Below are 23,504 nucleotides of genomic sequence, written 5' to 3'. Positions count from 1 at the left end.
AATATGTCCCCTGTATTTTATGGGGACAGTACCCAAAACGGTGATACCCACCATCCCATATAAGACACTGCAAAGCTTTTGGCTTTTACTGCACAGTCACAAAATAGGATAAGGTGATGTGGGACTCTTTAAGGTCCTAAAGCTGGGCATTGACCTAATTTTCTTTTCAGCCCCTTCAAATTCTACTACAGACTACATCAACCATTCATAAATGTATTCAAGCAAAACAGGAGACCATTTTAAAGCCTACTTAACTTAGAGGGAAAAAAAACAAGATGAAGAGAAGCAATGAACAATCCACAGAGTTTTAGCTCTGGCTATTGCACAAATGGGATAGACTCAGAGGCATGCACAGGCATATAGTTTATGAGAGAGAGAGATACAGATAGGTAGGTAGATAGGTAGACAGACAGACAGACAGACAGACAGACAGACAGTGCTGGGATGAGAGCAGAGTTCTCAACCAATTATACGTTGCTTTGGAGTACAAGTGTCATCACATGAGCCTCAAGCAAGCCTCCATTGCTCTGTCCAACCATGTCAGGGTCTCATGCACTGTATTTGATTTTAAAAGGTCTCATCTTATTTTATTTTAAGTAACATTTCCTAGGACTAACATACATTTTTTCTCACATTTCCATAACTCCAGCCTTGAAGATGAAAGGAAGACAAACTCGAAAAAGTGAATTGTCCAAGGTTAAAAAGCTAATAAAGTGAACATGTATGATGTGTTGCCAAACCCTTTTAATTCGAACTCATTGTTTTTTCTTATCATACAAAAGGACATTAATTCCTTCACACATATGTGTGCCTTGTTCTACTCAGTGGTTGCCTTCCATGTGTCACAGGCATTATCTAATTCCCACAAAATTCCTGTGGGGTGAGTACAGTATTATTATTTCCATTTTTATATGCAAACGAGGCTGAGAACGGCTATGTGGCATCAAGACTAAGAGGGCTTGCCTAGCCAGCCTCCATGGGCTTGAACGCCCCTCATCTGTTATTAGCTCCGGGGTATTTGCCACTTCACTTAATAGCTGGGAATTTCCTTTCCTCATTTGTAAGCTATGGACAATAAGAATACCTAATTCTAAGAATTGACATAAATATTTCATGAGCAAATATGTGGAAACTATGAAGTCCACACAAAGGGACACATCTGGGCACAAAGGAGGATTTCACAAATGTTAGCTCATTGTATTATTGTTAGGGTTGAAATTTGCTTTAATTCAAAGAAGAAGCTACGAGAATTCACTTAGGACTTTATGGCTGAAGAATCTGCTTGTTTTATTTTCTGTTTTTGAGATAGGGTCTTGCTAGATGGGTCACGCTGCCTTGAGCTTGTTGCCATCTTCCGTCTCATCCTTTCGTGTGTTAACTTATCAGCACAAGTCTATCCTTTTAAAAGATGCTTCTTGAACAAATTTATAATGCACAGCTCAACTCCCGTAGGATTACCACTCAGACAGGATTTCCTTTTCAAACAGAGCCCTCCAGCTTTTGCTGAGCCTAAAGCTATGTATTTAGCTTTTTAGACTTCATTGAATTCTATCGTTATTAAATGTGCAAGATTTTCCTCATTAGACCCTAACTCCTTGAGAGGTGAGACAGTTTCTACCTCTCATTTGATGACTACTTTAGAGATTAGTAAATATTTTCTCCCATTCGATCACGTTGTCTCGAGTGAGAAAACTGCTTGTTTGTTATTTATTTCTTTTTTCACATCTCATTCCCATTCATTCTCAGTCCGAGTGGTTCAGCCAGGACCCACTCTCCCCATTTGTTTCAGCTGGTGAGAAAGTGACCCAGTCTAAGCCCCTAAGTACTGAGAACTTCCTGCTTCCTCTTACTGGCCATCATAATTGTCTTAAGTATAGATGATGTTTTTCTTAGCCTGCTGCAGTCATTCTATGCAAGAGTAGGGGGGTCAGAGAAAGAGAAAAAGAGGTGAGGAGATTAAAAAGGAAGAGGGAAGGAAGGGAGGAAGAAAAGAATGAGGAATGGAAAGGACAGAAATTGATTTCTGTAATGCAACCATGTTTGAAGCTGTCTGTGTCCCTGGTTTCTCTTTTCCGGCTTAATTAATTACTATTTTTGTCACTTGTACTCAAAGAGTTGTGGAGAGCATGTCAGTACAATAACTTTAAGAACTGACTTTAACCTGGGATCCCTGTGGTGCCTGTGGCCTCTTGGGATTGCTAAGAAAGGGACGCCATCTCCTGCTGCTCACTTTTCCATCAGGCAAACTGACTTTGGCCATTCCCTTGAGAGCTCTTCATAATAAGGACTCGGAAGACAATCAGAGTCATTTTAAATTAGGCCCCCTAGCACAGATTCTAATCTAATGAGGTCATTAACACATGGTGCTATCAGGGCTGCCTAATGCCACCTGGAATAAGGAGCCATTTTCCTTCTGTGAGGCTGGGGCCCATGTGCTGCACCCAGACTAACACCGTGTGAACTGGAGATGCACAGTAGTGATGGAAGACACCCAACTGATGGGGATTAGGATGGAATGTCCCTTTTCATCTGATTGCCTGTTGGTAGCTATTAATAAGTCAGCCTAGTCTGCCACTGGGAGGAGAGGAGCTTGGGCATGGGGTGCTCTTTCTGCATTTCTGTTTTAGAAGCAGAAGTCAGAGGAAGACTGAGGACGGTAGCCATTATCAGTCCTAGCTTTTTGTTCCTGGTTTGGCAGCAGCAAGATTTGTAATAGAATAACCCCTTGACTTTCATCCCTTTTAACCAGAGGCATGCATTAGTAAGAGAGTCATTGACTTGCCCATGGGGTCCTCAGGTCTGTCTGATCCTGGCAGCTAGACCCAGCACCATACTCCACCTCATTTGGCCCTCCAACCCAGAACTTTGCCAGTATCCTCACAGGCACTTGGACAAACTCTGTGATTTTATACATTTGTATAAACCCAGGACCGCCTTGCCAAATGCATAGTGAACATGACTTTGGTGTGTAGCTGACAGTAGGGAGAAAATGGGTAGCAATTCCGTAGGCATCTTTATGGGACTCTAGCATGTTTACCATGGAGAAAAGGATTGTGCGTTTTGGCAATACCCAGTTGGATCTTCCTTGAGAAGAACTAGCTGCAAGAAGCATTGCTGATTGATTCCTTCAGTTACTGCTTCTCTGCAATCCCTGGAATATTGTCTGAAGCTGCCCCAGCTTCTGGCAGAGCAAGGAGTGATACTAGAACCAGCCCATTCCTCTGGACCCTTCTTTTAGTGGACAAACCGGGCTGATGGTTCTGTATTACGCTCTCAAGAACTTCTTTACCCAACAAGTCTTTTGTATTGGCTCTTCTCTCTCCATCTGCAGGTGTTTCTTGTCATGTATGGGGTCTTCATTCCTTCTTTCATTGTTCATAGGTGCTTCCTCCAATAAAGGCTTTAAACCTCCCATCCCATCCTTCTTGCAGGACCCAGATTGTTGAAAGTAGGTACCAAGGAGGCTCTAGATCAGTGGTTCTTATGTAGTGGGTGATGACCCCTTTGGGGGTGCAAAGACCCTTTCATAAAGATTGCCTAAGACCTTCAGAAAACACAGATACTTACAATATGATTCATAACAATAGCACAATTACAGTTATGATGTAGCAATAAAAATAATTTTATGGTTGGGGCCACCATAACATGAGGAACTGAATTAAAGGGTTGCATCATTGGGAAGGTTTACTCTCTGTTCAGGGAGCAAGGAAAAACCCATCCTGAGTAGGTGAGAAGAGAACAGTATTAGGTTAATGTGGCAACTCAATATTTCGTGTGTGTAGGTAAATAAAGATACTGGTTAGACAAAGTGGCCTTGTCAACTTGCTCATTTGAAAGTGTGGAGAGAGCAATGCTTCAAGGAGAGTCACTCTGACTGGCTGTGACTAAGTTGAACTTATGTGTTGAAAATGGACATTAAGTAGGCAGGGTATACTGTCAAAGGCTGAGTGATTTATGAAGATTCATTCCATAACCTTATGTAGCAACACAGTGGATTCAGGATCTGGTGATGTTCAGAGGGACCTGACAAATGGACTAAATAGGTCTGTTCTGTTGAAGTTGGGACCTACTTTTGGAAGATCTGTGACACAAAGACCCAAGATGGGAATATTTTGTTGGACATTGCTGAGGAATTTTGTCTTAGTTTGGGTCTTATTGCTGTGAGGAAGACACCATGACCATGACAATTTTTATGAAGGAAAACATTTAATTGGGGGTGGCTTACAGTTCCAGAGGTTTAGTTCATTATCATGATTGAGGGGGAGAGATCATGGGGGCACACAGGTAAACATGGTGTTGGAGAAGAAGGCAGGCAATTTCCTGGCTTGCCCATCCACTAGTGACACACTTCCTCCAACAAAGTCCTATTTAGTCTAACAAGACCACACTTCTTAATAGTGCCACGCTCTATGAACCATGTATTCAAACACATGAGTCTCTGAGGGGCCATTCCTATTTTGGTTCTCAAAACAGCATCTCAACCCTCAGGAGCAAGAAGTAATATTTCTCTGATGTGATTGCAGAGACTTTCCCACGAAAGAGGCAGGTCTTCCTCTTAGGAGCTAAACCCAGCTCCTCTTCAACACCAGAGTATTAGCTTGGGCTATCTGCCAAAATGACCCAAGTTCGATTCCTAGGACCTATACTGGGTGGCTCACAGCTGCCTGTAAGTCCAGTCACAGGGCGTCTGAAGCCTCCTTTTCTACAGGCATCCATATATGTGTGCATGTGTGCAAATATATGCACATAAACAGAAGTAAAATACAAAAATAAATATAATTTTTAAAACTACCTTTTTCCTATTCAGCTTCTGGGTCAATGTCAGTTTTTAGATGGTGAAAGCCACTGTGAGCAGGGAAGTCTGGCTTCCTAGTGGAAAGTCTTGCAACTCTATGGCAAGGAAATTCTGTCTTGGTTTCGCATCCTTCTTTCAAGAATGGACCCTCAGACATTTTCCCAAGATGGGGGAACCTACAGAGACAACTGTGCAGAAATTTCTAAGACTGTTGAGTACAGGATGTGTTTGTTGGTATCAAGGCACCTAGAGTTACATTTTCTTAGGGCATGAATTTATAGTGACCAGGTAACAGAGTCCTAGAAAAAGTCTTTTACACAGTGAACTGCCGTGACTATAGCTCCCACCAAAGCTCATCTTCACATGTCCCTGTTTGTGACTGAGAATGGTTTATTTGGCAGTAGAGGGAATTTTCACATTGGGCCTTTGGATGGTGGAATTCAATTTGTCATCAAGGGACAGACTAAGTAGTAGATTCAGACACAACTTTTCTCACATGTTCAGAACTGAAATAATAAACATCTCCTCTTATGTCCTCTGAAGAAACTTGCCTACAATACAAACAGATACCCACCCCCCCCACATGCACTCGCACATGCATGCACTCACACATGCATGCACACATACCTGTACCTTCAAAAAGCAAAGGACAAGTTGCCTCATGCTACATGTTTACTGCCAAGTAGAAAATACAGTATCTTAAAAGCCTTTGAATTATATCATCTTCCATATTTAGAAGGAGGGTTCTGACCTATAGATTCTGATACAGAGGACCAATGGTAGTGGCTTGAATTAGAAAAGGACTCTGCAATGGAGCCAGTCATTGGTACTGGTGAGATCTATGGTAGGAACAGGTACAGTATGAAGTTTATGGCCGGTCTTGGTGGAAGGATCAGTACGAAGTTTATAGCCAGTCTTGGTGGGAAGAATCATGGTTTTGGGGGTTCTGGAACATGCCTTAGTCATTCATACTCAATGGAGAATTTATTTGTCTGTTTGTTTGTTTGTGTGTGTTTATTTAAAACAGCTCCTCAGGGGCTGTTACATCTCAATAGTGGTATAACATTGTAGTAAATTTGACGCTGAAACCTGTGAGTTCTCCAGTGGTGTTCTTTGTTAAGAGTGACTTGGATAGCTAAGTCCTTTACAGTTCTCTGTGAGTTGTGGAATTGGCTCGCCTGTGTTTACAAAGAAGCCATCTGGATAGCCATTACCTAGAGATTGTACATGAGTTGAGAGAGTCCTTTCATTTAAACAGTAATAATTATTCAGCTCCACAAACATGGGGTGACTTCATTTATTTATTCCTTAATTTCTTTCAACAATGCTGCATGCTTTTCACAGTGTATAAGTCATAATCACTTTGTTAAATGGATTTTTAAAACATTTTATTTCGTCTCAATGCTGTGATAAAAGGAATTAGTTTCTTAGTTTCAGTTTGAGATTTCTGACTCTAGATGTATTGGAATACAATTGATTTTTGCACATCAGTATTGCATATTGTCATCTTGCTTCATAAATTAGTTGCAACAATGTGTATGCATGTTTTAGGGTTTTCTTTAACTAATATCATATCATCTAAAAATAGGAATAACTTTCATTTCTTAATTTTCAACATAAATGGCATTGTTTCTCATCTTTGCTCAGTTTCCATGACTGGAACCTCCAGGAAAATGTAGATTATCTTAGCGAGAGAAGAGATCTCAGTCTGGTTTCTGATGGAAGTCATCTATTCTCTCACCAACAAGTGTGCTGTTTACTGTGGGTTTTTAGATCTCCTTTATCAGGTTGAACAAGTTCTATTTCTTGAGCTTTCAATATTTTTTAACATAGAAAGGATGTTGGACTTTTATCAAATTATTTTTTTCTATGCCTGTTGAGGTCATATTTTTTTCTTTCAAGATCTGTGAAGAGAAGTCATATTTTTACTTTTAAAAGTGAATCTCATTTTTTTTATTGTTTCAGAATTTCATAGTGCCTATACATGTTTTGATCAAATCCACCCTTCCTTCCCCCCATCTAATTCTTCCCATCATCCTACTCACTATCCATCCCCATCCATCCCAACCATATGCTCTCTTTTTTAAAGTCTACTGAGTCCACCCAGTGCTGTTTGTATGTGCATGCGTATAGGACCCTCTCCCGGACTTGGGGCAGCCTGAAACAATTCAACTGTGTTATGTTAATTTATTTCCAAATGTGAAACTTGCCAAACTTAAATTCCTTGGATAAGTCCCAGTTGGTCTTCTTGGTATATAATTTCTTTGTATGTTCTTGCATTTGGTTTGCTAATATTTTACCGAGGATTCTCATGTACATTTTGATGAGCTACAGGCCTGCAGTTTTTCTAGGGTTTTGTGTAGTTTGGGTCTTAGTAATACTCGACTATTGGACAGATACTAAGTGACTTCCCTCATGTGCTTTTGGAAAAGTCAGTGAGGAATTTCTCTGACTTTTCCTGGGAATGAGAAATGGAAATGGCCTGTGAGGCCACCTAACTCCATAATCATTGTTGCAAAGTTTATGTTGTTATCAACTCTACTGTTCTGTATCTCTAAACATGACTTATCTTTCAGTCTTTGTAGTTCTTGCCAGAAAGATATTTCTGCGTCTTTTTAATACCCATCAAGAAAGTCACGACTACTCAGAATGCTTTTATCTGCTTAAATTGCAGCTGAACTATAGACACAACAAATTATCTTTTTGTTCTCCTATCCAAAACTTTTTTTTTTCTGAGACAGGGTCTCTCTGTGTAGCCTTGGCTGTCCTAGAACTCACTCTGTAGACAAGGTTGGCTCTGACCTCACAGAGATCCACCCACCTCTGCCTTCTGAGTATTGAGATTAAAGGCATGCATTTTATAAAATTCCTATTGAAGACAGTAAGGGGAAGAGACCCACGAGCTTTCTTGCAGTGAGCTAGAAATGCCCACTGTTTTCAGGATCACTCGCCAATTTTGGCAAAGTACTATTTTTCATTGGTGCATTAAGAGCCATATCAAATATTAAACACAAGTTGTTACTCCTGGTAAATGACCAACATATGTAGCTGGCCTGCTTTTTCTATAAGATTATATATAGTTGGTACAGTATTATCCTATTACAATCACATTTTTGACCTGTACTTCTATGGTTGTCATCAACTTATAATATGAGGTGTTCTAACTACTAGGTTATGTATGCACTTAACCCATGTATTTTTTTTTCCTACTTTGAATATTTAAGTACATTAGAGAAATGAGGTTATGAGTCAGTGGTGTAAACAGTGAGGCACAGTTCATCTGTCTCAGGGACATGATAGACAGCTGAATACTTTGTAATTTCATAGGTCTAACTTAATGTTGGCTGGGAGGTGGGAAACATGTAGATTCACTAAGCAAGTCTTTAAAATAATAGTCCTTTCTCTTAGCTGGGCTCAGATGCTCTCTTGACAACTCGAGAGGCTTAAGTATTGTTCAGCGGCCATCCCTCAGGACACTGTGAACAGGTGGACCTTCTTCACACGCTGCTGCAATAGCTTGAGTCTGTCGTCCATACATGAAGGCGAGTCACAGGGGTACTACACACATGTGCAGTTCCTTCCAGCACATGCCAGAGAGTAACCAAACTGCTAAATCACTTGAGAATGAAAAGGATTCTAAGAGCGCACGGCATTATTATGTAAGATGAGAAACAAAACGCTGGGGGAATAAATAGCACTCACCTGCAGAGAATCAATAACCCCGACTTTATAATAGTCACCTCAATAACCGACTGCTTGAGTTGCAGAGGTGGGGAAGGAGTGGGAAATTACCAGGTGCTTTAAAAAAGGCACCTTGCACCAAGCACTGACTCACGTTTCCGCCTGAGAGTAGCTGTCATTAATGACCCTTTTTATTCATGCAGAAGTTCCCAAAGAGGAACATAATGTTCCATTAGTAATAATTGAAAAAGTCTCTCTTCGGAATTATGTCAAAACCTAAAGATGATGCTTCTGCCAAAACATTTTGATGACAAACGTGGGAAGCATTTGACAGAAGGTGCCACCGCAGGGTGAAGAGGCTGCACGAGGAGGCTCCCGGAAGCTCCGGAAGAAACGGGCTGCAATGAGATGGTCAGTTTTAGAGTGAGATCTCCCCCACGTCCTGGTGTTTGGGACTCTCACAGCCCTTTCATTTTGACTAGTTCAAACACCTTCTTATGCCTGTTTAAAATATATTGGTCAAAACACCAAACTAAGAACCCCTGAAGAGAGGAAGGGTATTTTCTTGAAATAATTCTGAATTTTTTTCTTTTCGATATAACATGCAACCTTATACTCTTGTGGGAAAGAAGGAAATGACATGCTGACCATGGCAGAGACAGTTTGACACTGCAAAGGGCTGCCTCAACTCACCCCTGTGCGGTCCTCTACTGTCCCCTCTCTTTACTATGTTGTCAGTGGGCTCTCCCCATCTTCCCTTTGAATGACTTTTCCTGATACACACTTGGGAGTGTTTGAGTGTTCAACCTATATATCAGAACAAAAACTAAGCAGAATGCTGCCCTGAAAATCATGTCAACATAGAGGGGAAAATCAGACCTTGGCCCTGAAGGTTCCATTTTTCCTCAGTGCCCACTATTCTTCAGAAGCATCCTTGTTGGCATGGATTCTGTTACCATCGAGATTCACTTGTCTATGTCTTTATACAAGACAACATATTCTCCATGTCATGGTGCTCTTTCACGCTCAAATGCATGACTCAAAAAACCTATGTAAACATAAGCATGGCCTTTCACCTCCCTGAACTTCACTTTCCCTATGCAAAATGTGGAATACAAGTTAGATATTTTATATTGTAAAGTCTTTATGTTGTAAAGATCAAAGGAGATGAATCTCATAAAGCTATCTAGCAATTCTCTGTCAGAAATGTCACTGATGTTTATTATGAAAAGGAAAAGTGGACAATGAATCTAAGTCAGAGGTGGTAAAACAAAACGAAACAGAACAAAACAAAGCAAAATAAAACAAAACGAAAACAAACTAAAAGAAAAAACAACCCCAATAGTGGGAAGACATGCCCTTAGTTACACTGACGTTTCTAAATCAGTAAGTTAATGAGTTGCTTCAAGTCTTAATCTCAGTTTTCTCAACTTTTTTTTTTTTTTTTTGACAGGGTCTCATTATATAGCTATGGTTGGACTAGACTTAGTATGGAGGCCAGGGTGGCTTTGAACTTGAACAGATCCCTCTACTTCTTCTGAGGTTAAAGACTGGTGCCACCACACCCAGTTATTCGTTTATTTATTTAAACATTATTTTTATTGCTTTGGTGTTTGAAGCAGGATTTGAACATGTACCCCAGGCTGGTCACTAGCTTGAAATCATCTGACCTCCGATTGATTGTCAAGTCCTATGACTGTAGTCAGGTTCCACCATGTACAGTGAATTTATTCTGTGGCATCTAGAAGTTGCGAGAGTTTCTGTGAAGAGATTGAAGGAATCATGGTAGAACTAAGAAAATTAAGGGCCTGAGCTTAGGAACCAATGTGAGGTGGTAACATGGAATCAGTAAAATACTATATCATATGTTCAGTGAGTGTTGGGTATAAGAGAGGTTAGAGAAATTTAAATTCATAAAGTGAGTACTGAACATCTATTAAAGACCCCTAGGCATTATGTCATATAAAGGTTAGTCCAAAAGTGACTACTTAAAATATTTGGCATTTTGGAGTAATTCATTTGTAAGCTTATGGGCACTTTCTCAATCACCTACTTTTTCAAGGTAACACTTGTTATAGATGTTGGGTTGCGCTTTATAAATAGAGACCTTAGTTTTGCTCCTTGACTTACATGCATATACAATGACTATTCTCACGAGGCTGGTGAGGTTGAATTGATCCACCCAGTTTCTTTTATGATGGCCAAATAGGATGTATGTCGTATTTGATGAGAGTTAGCCATAGTTCGAATCTTACAGCAGATAATTTTTTTCCTCTGTAAATTCAATTGAATGACACTGAAGCTACACATAAAAATTGATGTCAAGAGCAACAGAATTCAATTATTTTGGTACATAGAGAAAAGTGTTGGGAATAAAATTTGTAAAGTAAAGCTGTTAATTTATGTTATAGTGTGTGTGTGTGTGTGTGTGTGAGAGAGAGACAGAGACACACAGAGAGAGAGATCACAGAATGGGATCAGCCCACTACTTTCCCTTATAAATACATTTTGTTTCTAGCTAATCCAACCTTTTAACACATATTACTTATGCATTGTTTATCACAGTACAATTTGTGAAAGAGTGGTTGTACATGAATAGTCAGCCTCAGCTTCTATCAGAGTCACCCATTAAGCTATGCTCACAGTATCTGGGGCACTCTGCACCCCATTTTATCAGACATTTTACAATTCTTTCTATAGCCAGTGATCCATACAGTTAGGTTTACCCATAGCTGTGACGTCACTTCTCCAGGAGTCCAGTAGTCTTTTTTTTTTTTTAATAATTAAGAGAAAAAAATGGTTGAAGACCTTTGTTTTGGCTCATGACCCTAGAGATTTTCTTCCATAGTCACCTGGCTACAGCATATCTTGCAGGAAGAACATCCCAGGAAAAATCTGCTCACCTCACTGAGCCAGAGAGCAGAATGAGCGGAAGCCATTGGGGACAGATGCAGTCTGTAAAAGTGCAAGCCCCCTCATCTACTTCCTCCATATTGTGTCTACCCGCTAACAGCTTCCACCCTCTTCCAAGATACTTCCTACAGCTGCAGATAATGCATTTCATACATGAACCTGTGGGTAGCATTTCCCATTCGTAATGCATCAAGTACTACACAAAATATTAATCAAGGATCAATTCAACAAGCACATCACAAGATATCAACATGCTTACTTATTATGGCAATAAAAGTTGAGGCAACAAAGATGCCAGCATGTGTCTGATAGAGTAGTTAACATTGCAATATGGAGAACTTGGAAAGAAAGATAGGAGGTAAATGGAGTGTTCAAAACTGCCAGAGGGAATAAAAAGCATGTCCCCGAAACAGGCTGGATATTTCTTACACACATGAACTTACCATATAGTGCAGAAATTCACACCACAACATATTAATAGTAAAAAAGATTGAACCTAATACATGAACATTCATTTATGGGTCTAAAGATGTATTATGTGAAGTGTAAGGTGGCAGAAGCAAATCAAAACATCTCTTCTGATTCCAGCTATTCAAGAAGATAGAAATACAATCTGCAGTGACAAAAAGCATCTCGATAATTATCTGTGTCAAAGATACAGGAATTCCCTGGGAAGCAGCACAGGGCAACTTTTGAGGGTAACCAGTATGTAATGTATCTGATTGTATTGTTAAATGGCGTACACATTTGTCAAAACTTGTCAAAATCCATGTTAAAGTGGACCTATTCTGTGTACTTTGTGCCTAAATAAACTTTATCTCAAATGTAAGTACGAGAGGCGGAGAATGATAAAGACGAGATAGGTAGACAAGACGAGGGTGAATCACTAAAAGCCACAGGCGAAGGAGACAGGAGGGAAGATGGGGTGGGAAGAGATGCCCTTTAAGTTGTCATATTTTCCAGCCCACAGTTATTGCTTCACAGTCTTTTGGCTAAGATAAGTGTGGCCCAGAATTAGGGTGGACAATATAAAAATTACAATCAACTTTATAACTCGGAATTTTGACATGGAGCAATATTTCAAGCTAGGTTGGAAGCATATTATACAAGTGTAGCTTGCTTTTCACTCTGCTTTTGGTTGCTTTTGTTGTTGTTGTTGTTGCATCAGTGGGTGTAGCAAATCGGGGCACAGTTTTCTGTTTGCATCCGTAAGTTGAGTCAGCCTGCAAGGTGCACAAGTCACTGAGGCCAAGAATCAACACTCCAAGCCCTACTGACACTGAGCAGAGAGTAACCTCTCTGAAGCTCCATTTGCCACGGACACCTCGCAATGCAGCTTCCCTCCCTCAGCCCACTGTCTTCATCACCCACTGTGCACCACTGGTGGCGGTGGTGGGGTGGAGTGGGGGGGGGCAGAGAAGCTGTGCCTTAGTCTTCCCAGCGCTTACATTAACAGATCTTAGCTGTTCACAGTTAAGCCTCAAAGAGGCCTTTCCAACAACACCCCCCAAGTAACAAATTAAAAATCTGTGAATACATGTAAGGTTGTTCTTAAGAACCCAAAGTATATGGGCCCTCTGAATGAGCAGGTGATGAGAAGTGAGCGGAGCCAGCAAATTATTGACATTCCTTCATCGTCTGTGTCTTACTGTGTGCACCACAGGACTGCTGACCGCGCTTCGTGACATGACTGCTTCCTTTTCATCAGCCTGGGTAGCTTTTAACCCTTCTTCCTTTCAAATCTGCAGTTGACTACAAAGTCCATTAGTGGATCCACTGTCCTTTACCGGCAATGTTGCTTGTGTATCCTCCCACCATGCACCAGCCCGCCAAAACCCACTACAGTTTACCCAGTCATGCCCATAATTTGTTTTCTCTGCACTGAGTCAATTCCACAATTTGCTTTCTCTATGTTGTACGTGCTGTGGCTATTTAAGAGAATTATCATTTATAAATTACAGCATTGATAGAGTAGAATTTTGCTTTTTGAAAGCACACACGGATTGAGCATTTGCTGTGTGCCACACACTATAGAAAGGATATAAACATACGGGCTTCTAAGGTCTATGTTCAGCATGGTTTGTAAAGGAAAGGAAGCTGGGTGGGGGGGGTGGATTCTTAGAGAGCAAGGGTTGGTGGCAAAGGGCATCACCCTGAGGTGTACTCTCTCCAGGATGACATCAGAGGAGCAGACTAGAAAGGCCAGGGAAGACAGTGTTGTGTAATGAAAAGAGCATAAGCTTCAAGTCAGATAGACAAGATTCGCATCAGGGAGAAGGTTACCGCTGAGGGCAGACAGAAGGCGGCTCTCGTAAACTGGCAGGAATGAGAGCTCGAACTAGCCCAAGTGACAAGGACACTGAAGAAGAAAGAAGCTTTATCTGCTATCACCTGACACTTTAATTTAAAAGTGAATGGCACAGCAAAGGTAAGGAATGCTTTCTGAGTATTAGACAGGCTGTGTTTACAAGGCGGTACATTTTCAGATGGGAGCAGAGCAGGTTCTTTAAGGATTTGCTGGATAACAGCTATGAAAACTAAAGGGCATCGAGAAAATGCAGTGTCTGCCTTTGAATGCAGCTTAATCATCCACTACCCTAAGGCAGAGAAATAGTCTGTGGCCAGTTTCAAATGTATTAGCATCTCAGTATATGCCACATTTGTGGGCAGAAACTAGAGAACCCGAAAACTGCTCCTTTCAACCAGCCTGGTGGTGCCTGCTGACTGCCAGGAGCATCTCTTTCTCAGGGACACCAAGTTAGGGACTATTGTAGGAGGTCACTTATTTGCTTCTTGTCTGCCCAGACTCCCAAAATAACCACACAGAAACTATATTATTTAAATCACTGTTTGACCCATTAGCTCTAACTTCTCATTGGCTAACTCTTACATCTTAATTTAACCCATCTCCATTAATCTGTGCATCACCACGAGGTCATGGCTTACCAGCAAAGTTTCAGTGCATCTGCCTCAGGTGGTGGTTCCATGGCTTCTCCCTGACTCCACCCTCTTTCTCCCAGCATTCAGCCTAGCTTCTCCTGCCTAGTTCTGCTCTACCCTATCAGGCCAAGCCAGTTTCTTTATTAACCAATGGTATTCATAGCATACAGAGGGAAATCCCATATCAAGGGACTATTTCCACATCTGCATCCAGAGCAACACTCAGGCCGTTGTACGAAGGTTAAGTTTCCTGGGCCAGAGAATGTAATCATTGCCCTGAAAAACATACAGGATTCTGAATATATACACATCATCACTCTTCTTCTTTGTTACTCTCAAAACGATGTCGTCCAGGAAAATGCATAGTACAAGGGGTGCACTGGCTGGCTCCAGTTGTGGTGTCTGGGCAAAACATGCTGATTGCTAAAGTTTCACTATAGCATGTTCCTTTCAGTCTCTGTAGGAAATGTGTGGTCTCTAGCTGATGTTGATAGTAGAGGAGATGGTCAAATATTAGAAAACAGGGTCTCCTTAGAGGAAGTGGCTCATGAGGGTATGCCTTAGGGAAGTAGTGTCCGGACCAGTTTTCCTGCATTTCCTGCCTACCATGAGGTAAGAATTGTATATTATGGTGATTTTAGCTCACCACAGGGCCAGAAACACAAACGGAAAGTTCTGAAGCAATGAAGTAAGATGTGTTGTCAGGTGGTCTCTCTTAGCAATTAATAGTTTAAGAGTGTTATGTGTTTGTGTGCACATGCACATGTGTGTGCATGTGTGCTGTGTATGTCTCTCTCTCATGTGTGATTGCTAGAAATTAAGACAAATTAGAAAGAGTTTATGTACACTAAGTAAGTTGCAAAAGTCTCAACTCATGTATTTTGTGAAGTCTAAACTAATAATTCCCTGTTCTTCTTTCAATTTTCTTCCTTTATATGCCCATTCAGCTGTAGCTGATAAAACAACATTTTTAAAGCACTTAAGCAATGACTTTAGATGTAACATTTTTGGCAGAAAACTTGTGAAATAGGCTAGAATTAAGCAACATGCCAAGTCAAATATCAAGTAGACAGATACACATCTCAAAGTTAAACTCCATTAAAAATGGAAAAGGTGGGGTTAGAGAGATGCCTTAGCAATTAAGAATTCATATTCCTCTTCCAAAGGCCTAAGTCAGATTTCCAGCACCCCTGTGTAGCAGCTCTCAAGGAGTTACCTGTAGCTCCGTTCCAGAAAGACGTGGCATCTCTGGTCTCTACTGGCACCTGTGTCTACCCATACAACTCCCACCCCAATACACAATAACTAAAACAATAATGATAATTAGGGACAATTATCAAATAATAACAAATAATAATAATAGTAATAATGATATTAATAGATGTGCCTGGAGAGGCAGCTGTTTGTATTTGGAGCCAAATGCTTACATTTTTTATTGTGAACCTATTCTTTAACAGCTGAGCCATCTCTCTATCCCTAAAATAAAATAGATCTTAAAGATTTATTTGTTTTCATTTTATGTGTACGGATGTTTTACCTACATGTACGTCTGTGCACCCTGTGTATATGCACATGCATATGTATATGCAGTTGGTCAGTGAGGCCAGAAGAGGGCCTCAGAGTCTCCAAAACCGGAGTTACAGATGGTTGTTTCAGCGTAGTTACTATGTGAGTGCCAGGAATCAAGCCCGGGTCCTCTGGAAGAGCCCAATGCTCTTAACCACTGAGTCATCTCTCCAGTTCCTAACGGAAACCTTTTTTAAAAGAATAAAATGTAATTCAAGTGATTAAACCACAACAATAAAAGAGAAGGTAACAAACACTAGATGGCAGACCTGAGCACATTTTGGAAGAAAGAAGTAGAAAGGCAGGGGTTAATTTTTAGTGGATTGTGTGAATTGAAACCAGTGTCATTTTGGGCACAGATACGGAATAAACACTTATTTCTGTCACACCCTGCAGCACTCAGCATTTGGAGGATATTTGGAAGATGAGAATGAGACCTCCCTCTGAACATGGAGTTGCCAGTCTGTAGATGAAGAAACCGGCTTCACAGGTTCACTTCCTGCCCATTCATTAGGGGCCAGGTGATATTCCTTTGTCTTCCTTGGTAAAAAAAGGTTTATACTGTGGAGAAATTTCATACATAGCAGCCATACCAGTCTCTGGCACAAGACTTATATTAAGGGATGGGACAGACATGGACTGAAATAAAGGAATCAAACAAATATATAGCCAACTGCAACATATTTACATTCCTGTGTGATAGTAAACTTCTAGGGGCCAGGAGCCAGAAACAGCCACCCTATCCCTTTATTCTGTCTGGGTTAAGCTTACAGTAAATGGAAGATTTGCCTCTGGAGAAAGGCTCTTCAGACATTGAAATTTATTTCTTCCTTGAATGTCAACCTTACTTTCCCATCATCTTAGAAAGAAACCTCCGAGGGCGAGTTCAACCTTTGCACACAAGCCTGTGATCATTCTTACATGCGAAAGCCAAATATTGTCAGACAGTTGGGGAAATAGTCCAATATGAAAGAAAGGAGCTAAAACAAAAAGAAAAAAAGAAGACCCAGAGGAAATAGAAAATTGTTGAAAAGGGGAAAAAACAAAAAACCCCTTCAAAATATAATTAATATCCCCAACAAAATAAATAGGGATGCCAAGAAACAAAGACAGAAAATGTCCCATTTATAAAATTTCAAAAAAAAAAGAGAAATAAATGACTTAATATTATAGTTAGACAATATCTTCTAGAAAACAGAGCAAGTCAAAATACAGAAAGACTAGAGAGAAAAAGGTAAAAAAATTGAAGGCATGTTCCAACAAGTGAGGGATGGTGTTTTGAGAAACTGGAAGGTTGGTATTATCAACAAAATAACACAAATGCATCTTTCAAAATGGAAAGATTGTGTTTCTAAATTGAAAGTCTCAGCTCAATGTAAAACCATAAAACTCATACATAAAACTGAAAAAGAGGAGAGAGAAGAAGGGAGACAAAAGGAGGGAGAGAGAAAACCGGAGAGGGAGAGAGAGGGTGAAAAGGGGGCAGAAAGGAAAAGAGGAAAAAAGATAGGACAGAAGGAAAGAGAGAGAGACAGAGAGACAGAGACACAGAGACAGAGACAGAAAGAGCAGTTTGTATGCTGGAATGACATGTTGCCCATAAGTCTTGGGCATTCAAGAACTTAGTCCCCAATTGGTGGCTGTTTCAGGAAGGATTAGGAGTTGTGGATAAAGGCTTGTACCATGTGAGGTGCTCTATGTATCTGTTTCCTGTTTCAGTTTGAGGTGTGGCCCCTCAGCTCTCAGCTTCCAGCTCCAGTCGCTATGCTAGTTCGCTGTCATGGTGCACTGCTGTGGTGTTGACAGACTTACTCATTCAGAATTGTAATTTCTGGCCAATTCTTCTTCTATAAGTTTCCTTGGTCATGGTGTTTTATTCTAGAAAGAGCACAGTAACTAAGACATTGTATAAAGTAGGAATTTCAATGACACACCTGCAATACTTGGTGTCAGAGGGTAATTACGGCTAAAACACTAAACTTTACAAGGAACTGATGTCCACATCAGGGATTGCACAGCAGTCACAGTGAATTCTTTTGTGTGTCAACTTGACTGAGGCATAGAATGGTCCAAGATTGTTTCGGATGTGACTGTGAGGGTACTTTTACATGAAATCGACACTTGAATATCTAGAGCAAGTAAGTAGTCTGGGTTGACTTGTACAGGTGAACATTATGCAGTCCATTGAGATTGTTATTAGGAACAAAAGATAGAAGAGTTGCTCTCTCTGTCTGGGACTTACACAATTAGCTCTCTGGTTGTCATACCAGACTGGAACTGCATGACTGGCTTTCTGGGAATACTCACTAAAGGGGATTCATTTTCAGAGGCTTGTTAGGTCTCTTTATCACTGTTGTAACATGAGGGCCTGCTTAAGAGTTTCTGTCCCACCCAGTTCCCCACAGCCGGCAAGCCCCAAAGAAAATCACACAGAAATCTCCATAAAATTATAAACTGATTGACCCATTAGCTCAGGCTTCTTGTTAACTCTTGTAGCGTATATGTTCTTATCTATGTTAGCCACATGGTTCAGTACCTTTTTCAGTGGGGTAGGTCACATCCTACTTCTTCCGTGATGTGGACAGGAGTGCAGAAAGAGCTTCCTTCTTCCCAGAATACTCCTGTTCTCGTGGCCCTGCTTCTACTTCCTGTCTGGTTGACCCACCTATACTTCCTGCCTGGCCAATCAGCATTTATTTAAAACATGATTTACAGAATACAGACAATTATCCCGTACCAATCAAGATATTTCCCAGGAGAAGGCTCAGAAGGACATCGTACAGGTGATTCTATATTTCCTCAAGATGGCAACCAAGATTAACTGTTACATTACATAAGTAAACCAATGACATAGTTTACCATTGGCAAATAGCCTCTTAGATACATAATCATAACCCCAGGTGCTACATATGTATACAGCTGGTGACACAGTAGTATAGGAGTAGGTGCTTGTGTGTTACAGTATGTAGCAAGCCACCAGTCTACAGGAAAATTTCAGGCTCATCATTACATAGGACCATTGCCATATTTGTGTTCTGGCATTCCCTAAAGTCTTGTTACTTGCAATTTGACTATACATGGAATACTTTCTAATCTCTTCTACAGTTAGTATACTGTGTAACAGTATTTAAAAGATATAATCAAAGTTTAGCCTTATAACAATATTTAAAAGATATAACCAAAGTTTAGCCTTACCTTGTAAGCAGAGACTGCACTTTAGTTTCCTGGCTGCCCAGACCAGAATAATCACATGGAAACTATATTAATTACAACATTGTTTGGCCTATTAGCTTAGGCTTCTTATTAACTAACTCTTAGATCTTTAATTTATCCATTTCTATTAATTGTGTATTGCTACGAGGTTGTGGCCTATGGGTAAGGTTCCAGTGTGTCCTTCTCCTTTGGCAGTTACATGACGTCTCTTTGACTCCGCCTACTCTCTCTCTGTATCTCTTTCAACCTGGCAATATTCTACCCTGCCATAGGCTAAAGCAACTTATTTATTAACCAACGGTAATAACCTATATTCATAGCATACAGAAGGGAATTTCACATCATTTACCTATTATGTCACCTTCATAATCAATATAGAACTATACATTTATAAATTTAGCTATTTTCTATCCCCTGGAGAAGGAGAAGGTGGTTTTACCTTTGAACTTAACAATTCTTTATATGAATGGCAAACACTCTGAAATAATAATAAAAAAGAATATTTTATACTCTAGAAAACTGCCCTTAATTCATTTCAATCAGTTCTGAGTTTTGCTGTTGAGAGAAAGCCTTTAGTAAAATAATTAAAAGAAAATAAATCAAAGACATTGGGTGCAGCCATTTTTTTCCTTGGGAGTATAATAACCTAATTTCAGGTATTTGGCATTATTGTTGACGTTTAAACAGCAGCTTAGATAAGTGGATAGGCTGTGGAAAGCATATCAAATAGTGTTAAAGTGATCTTAAGTACAATCATAAGATGAACAAAATGACCCATTTTTCCGAGTGCTGTTGAAGGGGTGCTTGCAGGTTGGAAGTTAATTTGTGAGGAAGAATGATACAGGGTTCCAAGCTGTCACACCTCCAAAGGCCTTGCTGGCAGTAGGATGTGCTTTGTAAACGGTGTCAAATGACTCCGGCTGCCACTCTAATGATGGAAACCTCTCCATACCCAAGGTGTGCGTGCAGAGTTGGAGTATAATTGTTTCATGAAATGTGAGCACTAGAAGAAGCCTTCTTCCTAGTATAACACTTTATTTAATCTGAGACTTTAAATATGTATGCATAACTAAATTAAAGGATGTTATTAAATATTATATGGGGGACTAATGGCAAAGAATTGCTTTTTCATAATTGTAGTGTAATTTAAACCATTTTACGCTGTCCTTCAGTGATACCACTTTCCATGCTGAAAGCAATTTGGATTTTCCCCTTCTGGATATGCTCCGTCTCTTCAGTCTGTTTTGAGAGGGGCAGCAAACAGGAGAACAAGGCATTTCAGAAGGGAATACACTGGCCTGCTTCCTAGTAAATGGTAAATATGTCCTGCTTTGTGTTTTACAATACCCCTTTGGATAATACTTATCATTTTATTGACCTCTGAAGCCACAACACATTGGGCTGATGTTCTCAGAAGTCGGCAATAAATTCTAGAATCCATTTCTCAGACCCCAACTGAGAGTTCACAGCCTTATCTATGGCTAAGGTTTGGATAATGCCTCTCTGATCATAGTGCCTTTTTTTCTTTCTTGCTTGCCATGAAGCTTACCTGTACTGTGCATATCAACTCAAAAAGCAAACAGGTATTTAATCCCTATGTTTTATGTGTGTAAGAATACAAAATGCAAAGAAGTTAAATACCTGGTTCAAAATCATAGCTGCTTGGTGTGAGACAGAGTGCTAGTTCTTTTCTCCTGTCCTCCTTACAGTCAACATAGGTGTCCTAATTCTACACTCAACTAACAAGTTCGATCCACTAAAAAGAACTGTTCATCCCGGGTCCATGACAGTCTGACTCCGGGTCCACAGGAACTCTATGTAGCATGGTTCTAGAAGGTGACTGAAAGAGAAGGTAAAGGATTAAGCCCACTGCATGTCAGGACAGGGGCTTTCAACCCTTACATCCTTAAGGCATTTCTAAAATAAGTTGCCAAAATTCACTTTATCAAGGATGAAGGAGAAGGATCCCTATCCCAAGTCTTGGTTCAAAGATTAGTCCAATGATCACTTGACTTTAGGTATGCTGACTAAACTCTCTAAGGTCAAACTTTCCTTTCCTCAAATCTAAAGAATTTCAAACTATAAATCCTTTCTATCCTCCAGAGGAGAACAAGGCACCTGTGGGAACTGAGGAACTATGTGGTCAAACCACTCCCTTGAAGCTAATTCCTGGGTAGAAGTGGCAGCAGATTTTATGATAATCTCCTTCATTCACATCTGTTCGCAGAGGGCATATTGATAGAGTAGCTGCCCCTACTATGTTCACAGCATTCAGCCTTCTGTCAGAGGCACTCTTGTGGTCTAGAAGCTCCAGCAGATGCACTTGGTTCTGGAGTTGAATTGCTGCATCCTTTGGAAATGGTCAACTCTGCAAGTGTACAATATACAACCAGCTAACATTTGAACAGACGGAGCAGATCCTATTTGTATATCTAGGGGAAAAATGTATCTCACATTAATCAACAGAAGAAGCTACAGTAAGGTTTCCAAAGGAGGTGGCGACAAAACTCCAGAAAGAAGTGTTGTCAATATGAAACTCCTTCCATGCTTCTGGACTATTCTCTAATCCTTAACTGATTCATCTATAAATGGAAGCAGCAATTCCACGTTGCATAACAATGACCTGGGGACATTGTGGGAATGGAGAAAATAGTAGGCAAAGTGTTTTCTAAGTATAAAATTTTTCTAATTGTCTGAGGCATTAGTTGTAGATTCCCTAGTTCAACTCAGTCTTAATGTAGCCTGTAGTTGAGTTTAGACACTTTTCTCCATCTTCATTCAAGTATTATGATGACTTGATGAAAGAACATACTGAACAGCTTACATTTGTGGTTTTTCTTTACTCAATGATTTCAAAGTAGTTTTCTTATTCAAGAAAAAAAGCTATATAAACTGTACCAAATAAAACCTCTTTGTCTATCAGAAAAACATTGATCTCTTCAGTATTATGTACTTAATATAGCATAGAAACGAGTGTAGTCAGTTCATTTGGGATAAAATTTTCAAGTTACAATGTGAGTATAGCTATGAAAATACACATGCAGTATGATAATACCCAGATCAAAAATACAAGGTATTTCAGAAGAACGTCCATTATGGCTACAGTAGGTTTTAATTAATCTACTGTAAAAGAATGACTGTTTTAGTCTAGTTAACCAATTATTCTATTAAACTTAGCAATAGCACTCATGGAATTTAGGATTTTTAAATCATAAAACTACAAAGAAGCAGAGAACACCTACTTCACTCTGTTAGCAAACCAAGGAACTGAGGCCCATGGTGATTGCCAAAGATTATAGAGCTAGCTTCAGTGGCCTTGCTGAGTGATGGAAGAGAAACATTTCCATGTTGAATCTCCCTGGTTTCATACAGTTCTTCGTAAAGTGCTTTAACAATTTTTTTTACACCTATTTAGTGCATCATGGTTACCCTCACTCCCTACCCTCTTTTATCTCGTCCTTCTGGTCATTGCCTCCTCCCCCTAGGTCCCTTCCTACATTAATGCCCTTTTTGTTCTGTTATGTGACCCACTGATTCTGGAAGACTCCTCTGGAGCCCAGTGAGCTCACTATTTGGCACACAACTGAAGCTGATGACTACCCCTCCCCTAGAATTCATCAGTTGCTAAGAGTTCCCAGGTACAATGAAGGCCTCATGAGCCCCTCCCTGATTGAAGATTGGCTGTCAGCAGGCCCAGTCCTGTGCAGGCTTAGTGCAGGTAACCACAGCTCCTGTGAGATCATGGTTGCAATGGTTGTTGTCAAGAGAGAGTATTTTGCTATCTTCTCCCTGTCTTCTTGCTCTTACACTTTTTTTTTCTCCGTCTTCTGCAGTGTTACATGATGCTTTCTGCAATTTGATGGTTTTGACTTCATTTCCTGGATTTCTGGGGGCTCTAACGAGGTGAATTCTGGTATTTTCTCATATCATCTGTAGCCGTTACGTTTCAAAGCATAATTTGCCACAGTGAAAGGGTGGATGTATTTGCACTAGAAGAAAGGAGCCAGCAATAATTAGGCACTGTGTTAGTAATACCATAAAACAGACAATAAACAGATGGTGATAGATGGGGAGACAGGAAAAAGTAGAATTGGTCCAGGACTCTGGAGTTTTCCCCCTGCCCTGTGTGCATTCTATATTTAACATCAAGTGGCAGAGCAAGGTCACAAATAGAAAGAAACTGGCACCTGGCCAATCCCCAGTATCAAAGTCTTGTGTTTAGGCCCTATACTCTACAACTCTGTATCTCCAGGATGCTCATGAAGGAGGACAGATGGTAACAGGATTCTGGGATATTATTCTTCTCTGACTTAAGAGAGTTATCACCAACAAATCTTTCCTAGTAGCTCAGAGGAAGTTCTCCAAGTATGCATGGAAGTGTGGAGAAGTAGTGGTA

The 23,504-nt window shown here is 40.3% G+C and overlaps 1 long non-coding RNA gene across 1 annotated transcript in view; it reads left to right on the top strand.

Annotated features, from left to right (window-relative positions):
- The window catches only part of LOC130874237 (uncharacterized), a 37,410-nt gene extending 14,411 nt beyond the window's left edge, over window positions 1–22,999 (top strand). Inside the window, exons 2-3 of the long non-coding RNA XR_009057119.1 lie at window positions 16,292–16,416; window positions 22,942–22,999. This is a non-coding gene — a long non-coding RNA (uncharacterized LOC130874237). The remainder of the gene's footprint in view (window positions 1–16,291; window positions 16,417–22,941) is intronic.
- The last annotated feature ends 505 nt before the right edge of the window (window positions 23,000–23,504 follow it).

Source organism: Chionomys nivalis, chromosome 5 (genome assembly GCF_950005125.1).
Source record: "Chionomys nivalis chromosome 5, mChiNiv1.1, whole genome shotgun sequence".
NCBI classification, from domain to species: domain Eukaryota; kingdom Metazoa; phylum Chordata; class Mammalia; order Rodentia; family Cricetidae; genus Chionomys; species Chionomys nivalis.
The sequence above is the reverse complement of the archived record's forward strand: the minus strand, read 5'-3'. Positions and strand labels throughout refer to the sequence as shown.